The sequence below is a fragment of the Lactuca sativa genome, chromosome 5 (assembly GCF_002870075.4).
Source record: "Lactuca sativa cultivar Salinas chromosome 5, Lsat_Salinas_v11, whole genome shotgun sequence".
Classification (NCBI taxonomy): Eukaryota; Viridiplantae; Streptophyta; class Magnoliopsida; order Asterales; family Asteraceae; genus Lactuca; species Lactuca sativa.
The window spans coordinates 203,438,660-203,452,716 of NC_056627.2; the positions used below are offsets into that span (position 1 = coordinate 203,438,660).

Consider the following 14,057-nt stretch of genomic DNA (forward strand, 5'->3'; position numbering starts at 1 on the left):
TCGAAATCTTCTTCAACTACCTTTTTGCCCTTCTCAACTAGAGCCAACGATCCCGTGGTAGACACAAGCTTCCCATCCTTCATCATTTGATCTTCGTGGGATCTCAGAATTCCCATTAGCTTTGCCAAAGTGTAACTCCTGAACTGTTCATGAGATTTCACTGTAGACACAACTGCCTTGCATTTAGACCTCTAACCATTCATGAACGTGACTTTTTGCTCTATTATTTCATGCCTGATTTTGTGTTTTAACATCTTACTTAGAAGATTATTAAAACGATTGAATGTTTGATCTAGTTTTTCATCTAGATTTTGTATAAAAGCACTAAACTCCAATAGAAGTAACATTTATACAGAATGTTCCAAATTTGCGTCGCTTGAGTAAAGCTCCTTTAACCTATCCTAGATTTCCTTTTTTGTCACAAGCAATCACCAAACGAAAAGTATTTGGAGGAAGAGCAAATATTATTATTCTCAACGCCTTGATGTCACTCATCGGCTTGTCTTTCTCATCTTGAGGAACATTAGCGTGCTCAACAAGAAGAGCATTGTAATCAACTTGAGTCTATAAAACTTCCTTGTCGCAGTGTAAGTGAATGTCTACTGCGTCATTGCTTCCCATATTAAGGTACCATGTTTTTCAAGGCTAAGAACATACTCTTCGAAGTGCAATGCCCAGACTTCATAATCCTGCGGAAAATGGATTGGGATCCTTGTAGTAGAACCGATGCTACTCGAGAGATTGAAAGATAGAGTAAGGGGATTTTCGTGCTGCATAATTTTGAGATTCACAAGAGTTTTTATAGAAACATACGTGAAAAACTATAATCGAGTTTAGGGTAACAAACATGATTCAGATTTGTTGTTTGTAATTGTCACACCCCGCTAAAGCAGAAACACAGGGTGTGGCAGTACAAAGGGTTTCATACCAAAAGTTAAAAGACAACACCAACCATAGTATTAAAAATCATTACAATTTTACAATGGGTTTGAACAACTTTTAAAAGAAATTACAATGTAAATTGAAATACAACACATGCGAATGCTCCTAAAAGTGAAGTGTCCCTAAGTGCCACTTACTCGATGATTCCTGAAAAAGAATGTAAAACGAGCGTCAACTATAAAATAGTTGGTGAGTACTCACAAGTTTAACAAATAATATTGGTTCCATGAATTGAAATCAAAGATTTGATACAAGTTTCCAATAATAAATGTATATTGTTAAAATGAGTAAATAAGTTTGTAAAAACAAAGTTCTTTGTCATCATGAGAGATAAAGTATGTTGCCCAAATAAGATGCAACATTCATATTCTCATGGAAGATAAAGTTGGTTACTCAAACGAGTAAACAAGTTTCATTGCTAAAATGAGCAATCAATTTCGTTGCTACAAGGAGCATACAATTTCATTGCTTAAAACAAGTATATATAAGTTTTCAGTAATAAAAGTTTGTTGCTATAATGAGAAACAAAGTTCGTTGCTATAATAAGCATAAAAGTTTCGTTGCTAAAATAAGTATACAAGTTTCATTGCTAAAATAAGTATACAAGTGTCGTTGCTAACATGAGAGTACAAGTTTCATGTGCGCATAAAGATTCGTATGTGCCTCAAGTTTCCATTCATGAGTTCACAACCCAAGCCTAGTGACCGAATCGTGCCCTATTGACTACTATGTGTATCGTAAACATAGTGTATAAAATGGTAAAATGCACTCAAGCGAATCGCGCGAGTGAGGAGTTGTCTACCTCCTGATAGTGCTATCCATAATAACCATAGGCTCAAAAGAGTTAATGAGTTGTGTCTAGAGATTCCAGGGACTTAACCACGATACAGTCCTCATGAATTAAAGTAACATACACATACATACGAAATATAGCAACCAAGTTTCATACAAGTCAAAATAAATACAACGAACATAAAAATAGTTTAGGACATGCTTTTCCACCCAAAACATTTAAAAAAAAACCCGAAAATAGGGGAGTGCGTGAATACTCACAATACATTGAGATGATGCAAATGGTGCCTTGACTATGTTCCACGTGTACAACTACCAATTCCTACAATATTGGTATTCACCAGTGAGTCTCTAATCGAAATGTAACACTAGTATACTTACTACTACAATAGAATTATGCCAATACTGAGTCACAATTGAATATCGATAAATTATAAATATTTTTCTATGGAAATTAAGTTTCAAAGAATCAATTGTTATATAACAATTTAAGCGGAAAATTTCCATTATTGAAATGTTAATATTTAACATTTTAGAGGTGTTCCAATGATTAAATATTCAAAACTAAATCAATTTAGTTCTAAACTTTCCCAAACTTTGCATTTTAGTTTTAATTGAAGTCAAAGACCTCAAGATAAATTTTCTTGAATTTTTGATTTGTCTAACTATTTTTCACCATTTTAGTTTCTTGAATAACCATAAAATTTTGAAAAGTACTAAACAGTTAATAAAAATTACCAAACTTCAGATTTGGTTCTAAATGTGTTAAAGACTACTAGATAATTTTTCATGGATTATGGATATGCATAACCATTTTTCATATATTTAATTCTCTAAATATATAAAAATTCATGAAAAACAGAAATCAGTTAAGAAAATGCCCCAAACTTTTTATAGTAATGTCATTACACATACTTAATCTGTGAAAAATATAAAAATGGGTTTCTAAACTGTTTAACCAATTTTTATGATTTTTATGCATTTATTCTATTAAAAATTTAAATAATAGAAAACAGTTTCCAACATTACCAAAACTTTTTTTATTACTGTTATTAAACATTATTGAGCTGGTAAAAATATAAAAATCGATTTCTAAACTGTTTAACTCAATTTTATGATTTTTGAGCATTTATTCTAATAAAACTTGAAATAAACAGAAAACAGTTTCCAAAATTATCCAAACATTTTATTTAACTGTTGTTATACATAACTAGCCTGGGAAAAATAAAAACGATATTTTTCAGTGGGTATTTCTATTTTTCCTTGTTTTATCCCCTTAAATAATCATTAATTGAAGAATAAATAATAAAAAGTTAAAATAAATTACCAAAATTTTGTGTAACATCATTTACAGTATAAGTAATCTGGGAAAAATACCAAAAGTGGTTTTCATATTGTATAATCCGGTTTTGGGTATTTATGTGTATTTAAGTGTATTTAACCTTAGAAAATAGGAGAAAAATAGTATACAGTAGAGCCAAATCATCAAAATTTTTATGTAACCTCCTACTGTACAACATGATGTTCTGGTAAAATGTCATGAATTTTGGATAACCATAACTATTTTTCCTATTTTTAGGCCATTATAATTACCAAAACTTGGGAAAAATAGGAAGGCATGATGAAAAATTCTAAAATTATTTTTCGGAGTCTCCCACCAAAGTTAAGAGCTGCGAAAATTGTTAGATACAATTTTAACACTTTCTAAAGTGGTTTTGTGATTTATTATACCCAAACAAAAAGAAAATGGAAAATTATACTAAACAGCAACATAAATCGAAGAAATTTAATGAGAGGTCATTATTCACCATAGGGGTCATCCAAGAATTTATTCCGGATTTATAGACCTCTGGAAGTAGTTTATATGATTTATTGCCCTATTTTATTGCATTAATTATAATAATTTGAGAAAAATGAATTATCTTCTGGAAATTGACAGAGCATCTTATTTTGTTGATGAGCATCTGTTAAAAATCGGATTTGGTCAGAAAATGATTTTTAGATATTTATTTGGAAATAAATCTTTCATTAACATATTTGAAAGCTTTTTAACAACAACTTTGATCATCAAGCATCTAAGCTTGAAGATTATCACATGCATGTTGTTTTGAAAACCATTCATGAGTTTGAAATGTTCAAAAATCGTTTTTGATAGAAAAATTTGGATGCATGTGGTGATTTTTTACCCAAAACTTGTATAAAAGGGCATTATGTTGATTTTGACTTAGGTTTTGGTCCTTGGATTTCACCATTAACAACATGCATGTTGTTTTTGGGTGAAATCCTACCACCATCATCATCAAAACCGTGAGTTTGTGTGTGTGTATGTTTATGTGTGGATGATCTTTCATTAGAATGGTGTAGAAGAACAAAGAAATGCAAGAAAATCCATGAAAACTTGAAGGAAAATGAAAGGAATTTGTGTTCTACCTTAATGAACACCATTAGATGATGCATATTTTGAGTATCTTGAGTGTTCTTGGACATGTTGGCTGTAAAATTTCGTGGTTCATAGTGGGAGGAAGAGAGAAAATGTGTGTGAGAGTGTGAGAGAGAAATGAGAGAAAATGAGGGAAGATGGAGTGTGAGAGAGAAGAAGAATCATTTTGTGTTGGGAAGAGGAGAGGCATCTTGGGAGGAGGGAGTCCGAATTTGGAGTGGAGAGAGGGTCTCCCTCTATTAAATTTTATAAAATTATAACTTTATTTTATAAAAGTATCAAGTTTTTATAAAATATGCACCTTATTTTAATTTTCATTCACAAAACCTTGATTTTTTTGCATAGAAAAAAGGTTAAATACTAATGACTTAAATTTTATTTTTCTTAAATGCATTCTCATAATTTTTATTATTATAAGATCATATTATAAGTTTCATAATTATTTTTATAGAAATTTTTAAGGTTAAAGTTTATAAATATGAACATGACCATTCCATTAACATAAGACTAATTACGTACATAACAATGTGACACAACACATTAAATAACCTAACAAAACTTTCCTCCATAGCTCTATATTTATACATGTTACCAACTTACCGTCAATTTCTATAAACCCTAAAATCAATTTCTCAAGGTTTTGTGCCAAATACACCAATTTCATTCACCCCTTTTCTCTCTCTCTCTCTCTCTCTCTCTCTCTCTCTCTCTTTGTATATATATATATATATATATATATATATATATATATATATATCTAAGCTCTTTGATTAAATCACCCATCACTCTCCTCTTCTCTCTTTCTTCTAAGTTTTCTCTTAATAATCAGTGTCACCACCCCTCACACTCGATCGACGATCCTCGAAGTTGAACCCTAGACCTGTGAGACCTTCACCATGTTGTATTGGAGACATTTATTAAAATAATCTTTGAAAGGAAGTTATGTATGGATCAAAATTAATGCCAACATGTGATCCTTCAAAATTGATTTCATCAAAATCGTCGCAGCAAAAGAAACCTTTAATAGATAGGGCAAATAGGTTATCGCTAGTCTCTCTTTAGACTCATCAAGGACATAGGGTAAATGGTTTTGTGCGTTTTCTCATCATATTTTTCTCTCTATCGCACAAGGTCTTCTAAATTTGATTTTTTGTTTTCTGATAATTTGGAGCCCTAATTTGCTTTCATACATTCTTATACTAAATTGATTGTAGTTTTTAACACTTAACAAGGTACATGTGATTGAAAATCAGGAAGGACTTGAATTTTCACATCCCAACGCCCCTTTTGTTTTTCTCTCTTAGGTTGACAGACAACTATGGAAATTTGGCCTCAATCGATTGTGGTTGATGATCTTCAGGGAAATGCTAAAATAAGCGAATATACTATCGACGTTGTATATATGGGAATAGCTGAAAAAACTTGTCAAAACTAATAAAGAGTAATATTTGATAAGTGAAACCAACTTAAAATCATACATTAAACCAACTCAAAGATTTTATGTCTAGTACACCCTCCATCCTTAAATTATTGTCCATAGACAAAAAACACACAGATTAAGAAAATATTAATTACCAGTAATTTTAATAAATGAATTGACAATTTTACCCCTTCGTTGCATTTAATTCCAAAGCATGTGAGCTAATAATGAGGAGTATTTTAGTAAAATGGATATTTATTATTAGAAATAGACTATTATTTTAGAACAAACAAAAAAAACATAAAATGTTAATATAGGACGGAGAGAATAGTAGTTTAAAGTCATACATGAAACGAACTCAAAATACAGTACAAAGCTCTCAAAGAGCATTAATAATTGAACACATCAAATCCCTTAATTTTCAATCATATTTAACCTTATAAATTGGATGTCTTAACGACACCAAAATCAAGGATGGTAGATATTTAATTCTGGTTGGCATTGAGCCCCTACCCTTTCCAATTAATATCCACTCCCTAACTAAAGATGTGATGTTATATATATATATATATATATATATATATATATATATATATATATATATATATATATATATATATATATGCTGAAAATTTAATTATATTCAGCTTATTCACAGTGTGAATAATAGTATGTCAGATTCACTGAAATCCAAAAACTTAATTATATAAAGTTCACATTCACAATGTGAATAAATCAATTTGTTGCTTTGACAAAACTAATTTTTGAGTAATTAAAAAGTTAAAATATTATAAATGTAAATGGAAATATATATCGATTCATATGTAAATTTCACAAAATTAATTTTTGAATGATCAAAAAATTGAAATAATAAGTTAGATTCATTTGAATGTTAAAACTAAAATGAGGTGTTTGGTATGTTTAGTTTTTTTGAGATAAAAATAAACATAATTATTGAAAAAAAAAACAACAAAGAAAGTTGAGTTTTTTCGAAAAAAAAAATTGTTTTTTATGCATTAATAATCTCTACAGAAAAAAGATGAAATATCATGAAAGTTGGTATATTTGTTTTTTTTTTTTCGATAAAAAGTAGGGCCTAAAATTTTTTTAAAGGATAAAAAGAGGTTCGTTTTTTAGTATAATCTGATGTATATGAGTCCAATATATAAATCAACATTCATTCCCTTGGTGGTTGATCATTATGATTCCGACGCACAAGATTGATTTTTTGGTTCCTTGTTAATAATGGTTCTTTATTATATATATATATATATATATATATATATATATATATATATATATATATATATATATATATATATATATATATATGGATGACTATTATAAGGATATATGATTAATATGGACCAATCATTTTGAAAACCTAAATAAGCATAAAATTGTAATCTTACTATTATATATATATATATATATATATATATATATATATATATATATATATATATATATATATATATATATATATATATATATATATATATATATTAACGACAAAGTGGACTAGCCTCAACTCGTGGTAATTAAATAACTAAATTATTATTTTGGTTAATTTAAAGATTTAACCCTACCCAAGACATCGACCTCAACCCAACTTCTTTCTCATCCTTCTCCACCATCGACCACTTCTGCCTTGTTCATGACACTATTTTCGTGCTTTAAGTTATGTAAGTCCTTAAAATCGCTTGATGTCTCAATCCGATCCACTTGATAGTGCGGAATCTCAATCAAGTGTATGATGCAAGATAGAATAGAGTAGAAGAAGAAGAAGAACTTGAAGAATCTATGGTGTATTCAATAATATGAATGACGTTTCATACACATAAGATCCACACACACACACTTGGCCGTAAACTCCTACTTCCATCTGACATCTACTAACACTATTTATACGGAACAGTAGACGTAAACCCGTTTAGAGCCGAAAACTCGTTTACAGCCGTAAAACCGTTTACAGCCGTAAACCCATTTACAGCCGTAGACACCATACAAACCGTAAACATCACATTAACCGTAAACGCCACCCAACCATAAACCTAACAAACTGCCCCTAGGATTGTAGCTTGCATTTCTTCTTATTCTTCACTCTGTGAGCCTGGCTTCAGCGTTTATATTTGATTTCTTTACAACTTCAAGATGAACAAATGAATCTTCTACGTGAGTGACTTCATCTTGAACATTTGGGCTTATCTTCAAAATTTGACATTGAACGCACGTTGGGTGTGGAGGCTTCATGTAGAGATTCTTGAAAACTGGTGCTTTCATGTTGAGAATCTTCAGAGAGAATATCAGAGAGAACGAATCTTCTGCATCACTTCAGTAGGTACATAGATAGTAGCAAATTGATTGAGGAGGCTTCAATGCAATATGTCACATAATCTTCAAGTACAACTTCACCTTGCTTCTGGGGTTGAAAGATTGAACGTTGAAAGAATAATCTTCATTTCTTGTTCCTTCGAATGAGAATTCTTCGACAATCACGGATGAAGCTTTGGCTCAGAAAATCTCGATACAGTCTCCATGAGTCTCATCTACATCTGAATTCACTTTTCAAAACAAAGAAAAATTTGAGATAAAAACATAGTAAAAGAAAACTTAGCACACAATTTTTTTGGATTTTCATATTTTCTGAAAAAAAAAAAAAACAGAAATAACAATATTTTTGGATGTTTGGTTTTCTGATTTTTGTTTGTTTTTTTAATTTTTAATTCCCCCTCTCCCCACCCACCCCCCCCCCCCCCCTAAATTTGTGCATAGAGGAAAACTATTAACAAATTTAACCAAAACAAAAATAATAGCTAAATTTAAGACTAATTTGGTATCAAAGTTATCAGGCAATCCAATATTGTTTATCAGCACACGCCTGCTGTCTAGATCTGGTCAATCACCGATATTGTGGTCCACTTAAACACAAAGGATATTGACAAATTGGACAGATTATAAGTTACAACTCATTGTGATATATATTCGTAAAAGTAACATTTAGCTAACGACGACCAAGGATATTGTTGTCCACTTAAATTAAGCAGTAAGATCTATAGACAACCTATTAAATGGTTTATATTTAGATGAACTAGAACGTGTTTCCCACTTCCTGATATACCCCATCAATCAAGAACTCCTTAATTTAGGTGAGTATTCAATCATTAAGAAAGAATCCAGATATAGAAGTGCATATGTTGTGTCCCAGGTCGGATGTCTTCCAATCACACAGAGGGAACAACATACATCTAACGTAGATAGAGGATTAGAGAGGTAATAGGGTGCATATGTTGTGTCCCAGGTCAGATCTTCGGATCACGCAGAGGGAACAACATATGGCTAACAGATAGAAAGAATTGCATAGATAAGAGGAAACATAATGATAGATTTGCATATGTTGCATTTCAGTTCGGATATGTCCGATGTTGGCGTAAGCCCGTAGTATGATTAGATGATAGTATGTTCCCAGTCTGGGGGTCCGATGTCGGGGCAATCCAGAGGAAGATCCTTATGTTGTACGTTAGATTCTACTTGTTGTCTCTATGATACTTGTATGTGTCTGGTAGGGATGTAAGTATGGGCGAGGTCCCGTATCTCATCACTAGCTGAGTATGGATGGGGTTCCATATCTCAACATTAGGAGAGTAGGGGCGAGGCCCGCGATAGGAAGGGAGTGAGTGTGGACAGGGGCCTGTATCTCACTACTAGCAGGAGTATAGACGGGGCTCCACAACTTCAGTAGCAGAGCAGGGGCGGGGCCCTAGTTACATGAGGCCTTAGACCAGTGTATAGTTAGAGAGTGTTTATTTATGTACTAGTGTGCTACTTGATTCTATGTATGTGTGTAGCGGGCGAGGACTGGAGACAGGCGTGGCCTAAGAGAGATGGATCTGTATACCGAGTGGGACTCGATGTCAGGTGGGGTCTAATGCCAGGTAGGGCCTGATGTCGGGTGGGGCCTGATGTCGGGTGAGGCCCGATGCAGCGGGCGTGGGCCCAATATGTGGTTATGTGTTCATGGTTATGCGTATATGGTATGCGGTAGGTTGGGGAACTCACTAAGGTTCGTGCTTATGGTTTTCAGTATTGGTTTCAGGTACTTCCGGTATCGGAGGGAAGAGCTCGGGGTGATTGCATGGCACACACACCAAAGGAGTTTTAGCCCGAGATGTTTACTCTATCCTTTAGTTATGGTTGAAATGATTTAATACTTATGGTTTTATTAATGTTTTAAAAGAAATTTTTGGCCATGATTTTTGGGATGTTACAAGTTGGTATCAGAGCCTTGGTTTAAGGGATTCGGGCACACTCTCGGGTGTGACGAACTCAAACTGAGGACTTGGTAAGGAATAAGAATTTTAATAAGAGAAAAGGGTGTGGTGCATGCAATCAGCCAAACTCAAGTAAGTTATCCCAAATTACCCATACAAGTTTATGTTATGATATGATTATGTGATCAACATGCTAGATGTAGGGCTAAGGATCTATGAGGATGCCTTATATGCATGGTGTATGTGTTTATTGAGCTGCATGCTTGTATCGATTAGAAAGTGGTTAGCTTGTTTAGGTTATGCCTGATCATATGAGCTTAGAACCACATGCTAGTACAGATTCTTATTGTTTGGATAGAATTGCTTTATTATGTTCTGGTTAGATTTCCATTTTTATTTGAATGCTACTTGCTTTGTACTTTATGGGACTCTAAGTGATGAGAGTTAGCCATTAGGTGAATACGTCAAGTCATATGTGACCAGGGTTGAATAATCTCAGAGCGTTGGATTTGTCCCTATTGCGCAACTCTTGTCTATGTCCAACCGTTGTAAGGAAGAGTTCTTTACTCAAAGGATTATCTAAGCCTCATCACATGTGATGGTATTCAGGTAGTGGCTAATTGGCATTCTGAAGATGCCTTCAGTAGCTGAGGACTAGGTTTAGGTTGGAGGTTACCTTGGGGCAAGCCTACGATGAGAGTAGTACTGGGAGTAGTAGCAATACTAAGGGACTTGGTGGAGTCGAGGCAATTCTTGAGGAAAGTATAGATAGATGTGGAAGGTAGTATGGTCCCGTACTACTGAAAGTAGAGGATTCGTACTCGATTCAAGAAGGGCTAAGACAAAACCAGGGAACTTGTGGTGTGTGTGTGATCCCTCAGCAATGATGTGTATTTTGATGGTTGTTATATTATGTTGTCAGCATGGTGACGTTACGTGAGAGACCAGTAGGCGGTTCAGGCAACGGCGAAGGATCAGGCTCGGGTTCAGGAACCGAGCAGCTCGAGGAGCGGATGAGGGAATTTGTATCAGCTGAGATTACGCGCAGTATTCTAGACCAGACTCCTGTGATCTTTGGTACGGTCAAGGAGGGCATACTGGAGATTTTGGATCAGAAGCTGGGAGTTTTCCGCACTGAGATGATGGCCATGATGGGAGCGCGTACATTGACATTTCGAGAGTTCAGAGCTTGTGGAGCTCCAGATTACCATGGGGTAGGGACCCCATTGCTAGCAGCAGATGGTTGGCTGATGTCACTAACGCTTTTCGTTCTAGCCGGTGTCCCGAACGGGACAAGGTTCGACTCGCCTCATGTCTTCTAAAGGACAGAGCGCGAGATTGGTGGGAGGAGGTTGGTCATGCTATCGGGGATGATGTCACGTTGGACGCGATGGCATGGAGCGATTTCTCGGCCAGTTTCAAGGCCGAGTTTGCACCGGTGATTGAGGTGCAGCAGTTAGCCCAGGAGTTTCAGGACTTGCGACAGACTATAGAGACAGCGGCGGAGATCACCGCCAAGTTCAAGGAGAGAGCCCTTCTGGTTCCGCAGTATGTCGCGGACGAGGAAATGAAGAAGGCTCGGTACCACGAGATGTTGAGGAGCCATATCAGTCAGTTTGTGAGTCGGTCCAGCTGCAAGATATTGGAAGACATGATTGATCGGGCCAGAGAAATAAAGATTGATCTTGAGAAAGAAAAGAAGAGAAAGATGGCAGAGGTTCAAATATCTATATGATCGGGCAAGAGGCCCAAAACATCAGATTCTAGATTGAGAGGTCCACATGACCGGGGCCACTGTGGCAAGTGTGGCAGGATGCACAAGGGTGCGTGTAGGAGTGGCACCGGTGGTGATTCTGGTAGCTTCAAGTGTGGCCGGATTGGTCATTTTAGTACGGATTATACTGCTACCACCACCTAGGGATCAGACTTGATATGTTTCCATTGCAGTCTGAGGGGCCACAAGAAGGCCTAATGTCCGAGTTTGTTTTCAGCAGGACAGGTGATGGCACCTGGCCCTACGACCTTGCGGATCATCGACGGCCATCGGGGCTGTGAAAAGGCACCTGCAGCGAGGAGCAGGGTGTACCAGTTGGTTTCAAAGGAGGTGCGAGTAGCCCTCGATGTGTCAGGTACGTATCTCTCATTTCTATGTCAGCTTATGTTATGATATTATTGTTATGTTTCTGCATCGATATTGGTAATGACATTTCGCAATTTTGTAGCTTGCTTGTGATTGAGTTATATGCCATCTGCACACCCTGGATTTTAGAATGATAGTTAGGGGTCGTTCCCTTTTTAGAGAAGGTTACTCAAGGTGCAGAAACTATAGCGTGCATGTGTGGGACTCGGTAGTGTCTCGCCAGTTTTCTGGGGGAGGAATCGTTTGGGAATAGATCGGTTAGATCACCAGCTATGGTAATTATGGGTTGACCATAGAGTGGCCAAAGGATGGTAGGTTGAATTGGGAATTCTTCCAAGCTGTGAGCTATGAGAAGCTAGTCAAGTCGAAATGGGGGAGAGCCACATGCGTGGCCAAGGGTAGAAGTAAGTGCAAGACTGGGAAGGTTTCGTAATCTTGGTGAGGAAGAAAGCAGCTCAAGTGGCTGCTTGGATTGAGGAGCATGCAAGTTGGGAGTTGGGGGGACCTTTCCAACCTTGACTGCGTGTATTCGCGATTAGTTGATGACTGGTTGGGGGAACCAAGTCAGAGAGCTTTCGACAAGGTGCGAGATTAGTCAGGATATAAGACTTCACGATAGCTGCAGTATTCCCCATCAGCGAGTCAGTGAGGGAAGTGTTATAATGTTGCGGGTAAGCCGTAGCATTCATTAGCAGCTTAGTTAGCAGAGTGTGGGCGAGGTCTTGTATCTCCTAGTTCATGGAGTGTAGGCAGGGGCCCGTATCTCCGATTTAGCATAATAAGAGTCAGGAAAGGATAGCAAGTTAAGATTAGAGGAGGAGTGGGCCTGCGTAGCCCTGGATAGGTGAGACCTGTGAGAGAGGCTGCTCCGAAGTATAGTTGGGGGTGAGACCCGTGGCCGAGGCTCGTGTACTTATAGCAGCAGGTGGGACTTTGTAGAGACCTTAGGTTTAAGGTAGGGATCGAGGATCCCAAATCTTCTAGAGCCAGAGTGGCTAGGTTGGTAGAGCAGTTCAGGTAGTCGTAGTATCTTCAGAAGTCGCTAAGAGCGACTAAGGGATTGTTATTGCGTTCGGTAACCAGTGGGGGACCGGTATTTTGGGTAACGGTAGATCAGATGGGACCAGGGTGGTCTCGGTTCATCCGGAAGGCGGAAGGGAGTCAGCAGGACTTCAGACGAGAATGGTGATAAGGGATTTAGTGCATAGAGCAGTGAGCTGATCGGGAGATGCTAAGTTGCTCACTACGGGATCAAATAATCTCAGAGTGAATGATTTGGCTCTATGATGCAACTATTATCCGAGTCGTAACCGTTTCAGAGAGGGATCTTCTACTTGAAGGATTATCCGATTCACATGTTGGGTGGAGCTTTCAGTATTGGAGCATCGTATGTGGAATTATTCCGTGAGTGTTGGTGTGATGGTGGGCACCTGGAGTGGCCGGGATTGCAGTTTCAGCAGAAAAATTATCCTTGATGGAATTTGGAAAGGTTTGATGCTCTTGGAAAGACGCCTTGAGAAGGCCAATGGCAGCGCAGGGTAAAAGGGGTGAACCCTTGTATGCCAAGTGCAAGTCCTTGGGAAGTACCGGTAGGGTTACCGGTTGAGTAAGAGTGTTGTACTCGAGGGAGCTGATATTTTTAAGGATTGGGCCGAGCAGGCAAGGTATGCAACGATTAGAAACGCCGTGCGAAGTTTCGAAGTTGTCAGTCGGAGCGGTCCTCCGTGAGTTGGACCAAATGGCCGAAGTGCATAACTAATGGTAAAGTTGTAAGCGGATTGTAAGGTATTTGACCGTGGTGGACTTCGAGGACGAAATCTAGTTTAAGTAGGGGAGAGTTGTAACACCCCAAATTCAAAAGACCTTGATGGAATTTGGAAAGGTTTGATGTTCTTGGAAAGACGCCTTGAGAAGGCCAATGGCAGCGCAGGGTAAAAGGGGTGAACCCCTTGTATGCCAAGTGCAAGTACTTGGGAAGTACCGGTAGGGTTACTGGTTGAGTAAGAGTGTTGTACTCGAGGGAGCTGATATTTTTAAGGATTGGGCCGAGCA

The 14,057-nt window shown here is 36.8% G+C and overlaps 1 long non-coding RNA gene across 1 annotated transcript; it reads right to left on the minus strand.

The window, feature by feature from the left end:
- Positions 1–934: 934 nt before the first annotated feature.
- Positions 935–4,366, minus strand: LOC111918846 (uncharacterized). The gene is made up of 3 exons (XR_002859349.3): positions 4,165–4,366; positions 1,996–2,056; positions 935–1,089 (listed from the first exon to the last, which is right to left on the minus strand). It is a non-coding gene; the product is annotated as an uncharacterized LOC111918846 (long non-coding RNA).
- Between the last annotated feature and the right edge of the window lie 9,691 nt (positions 4,367–14,057).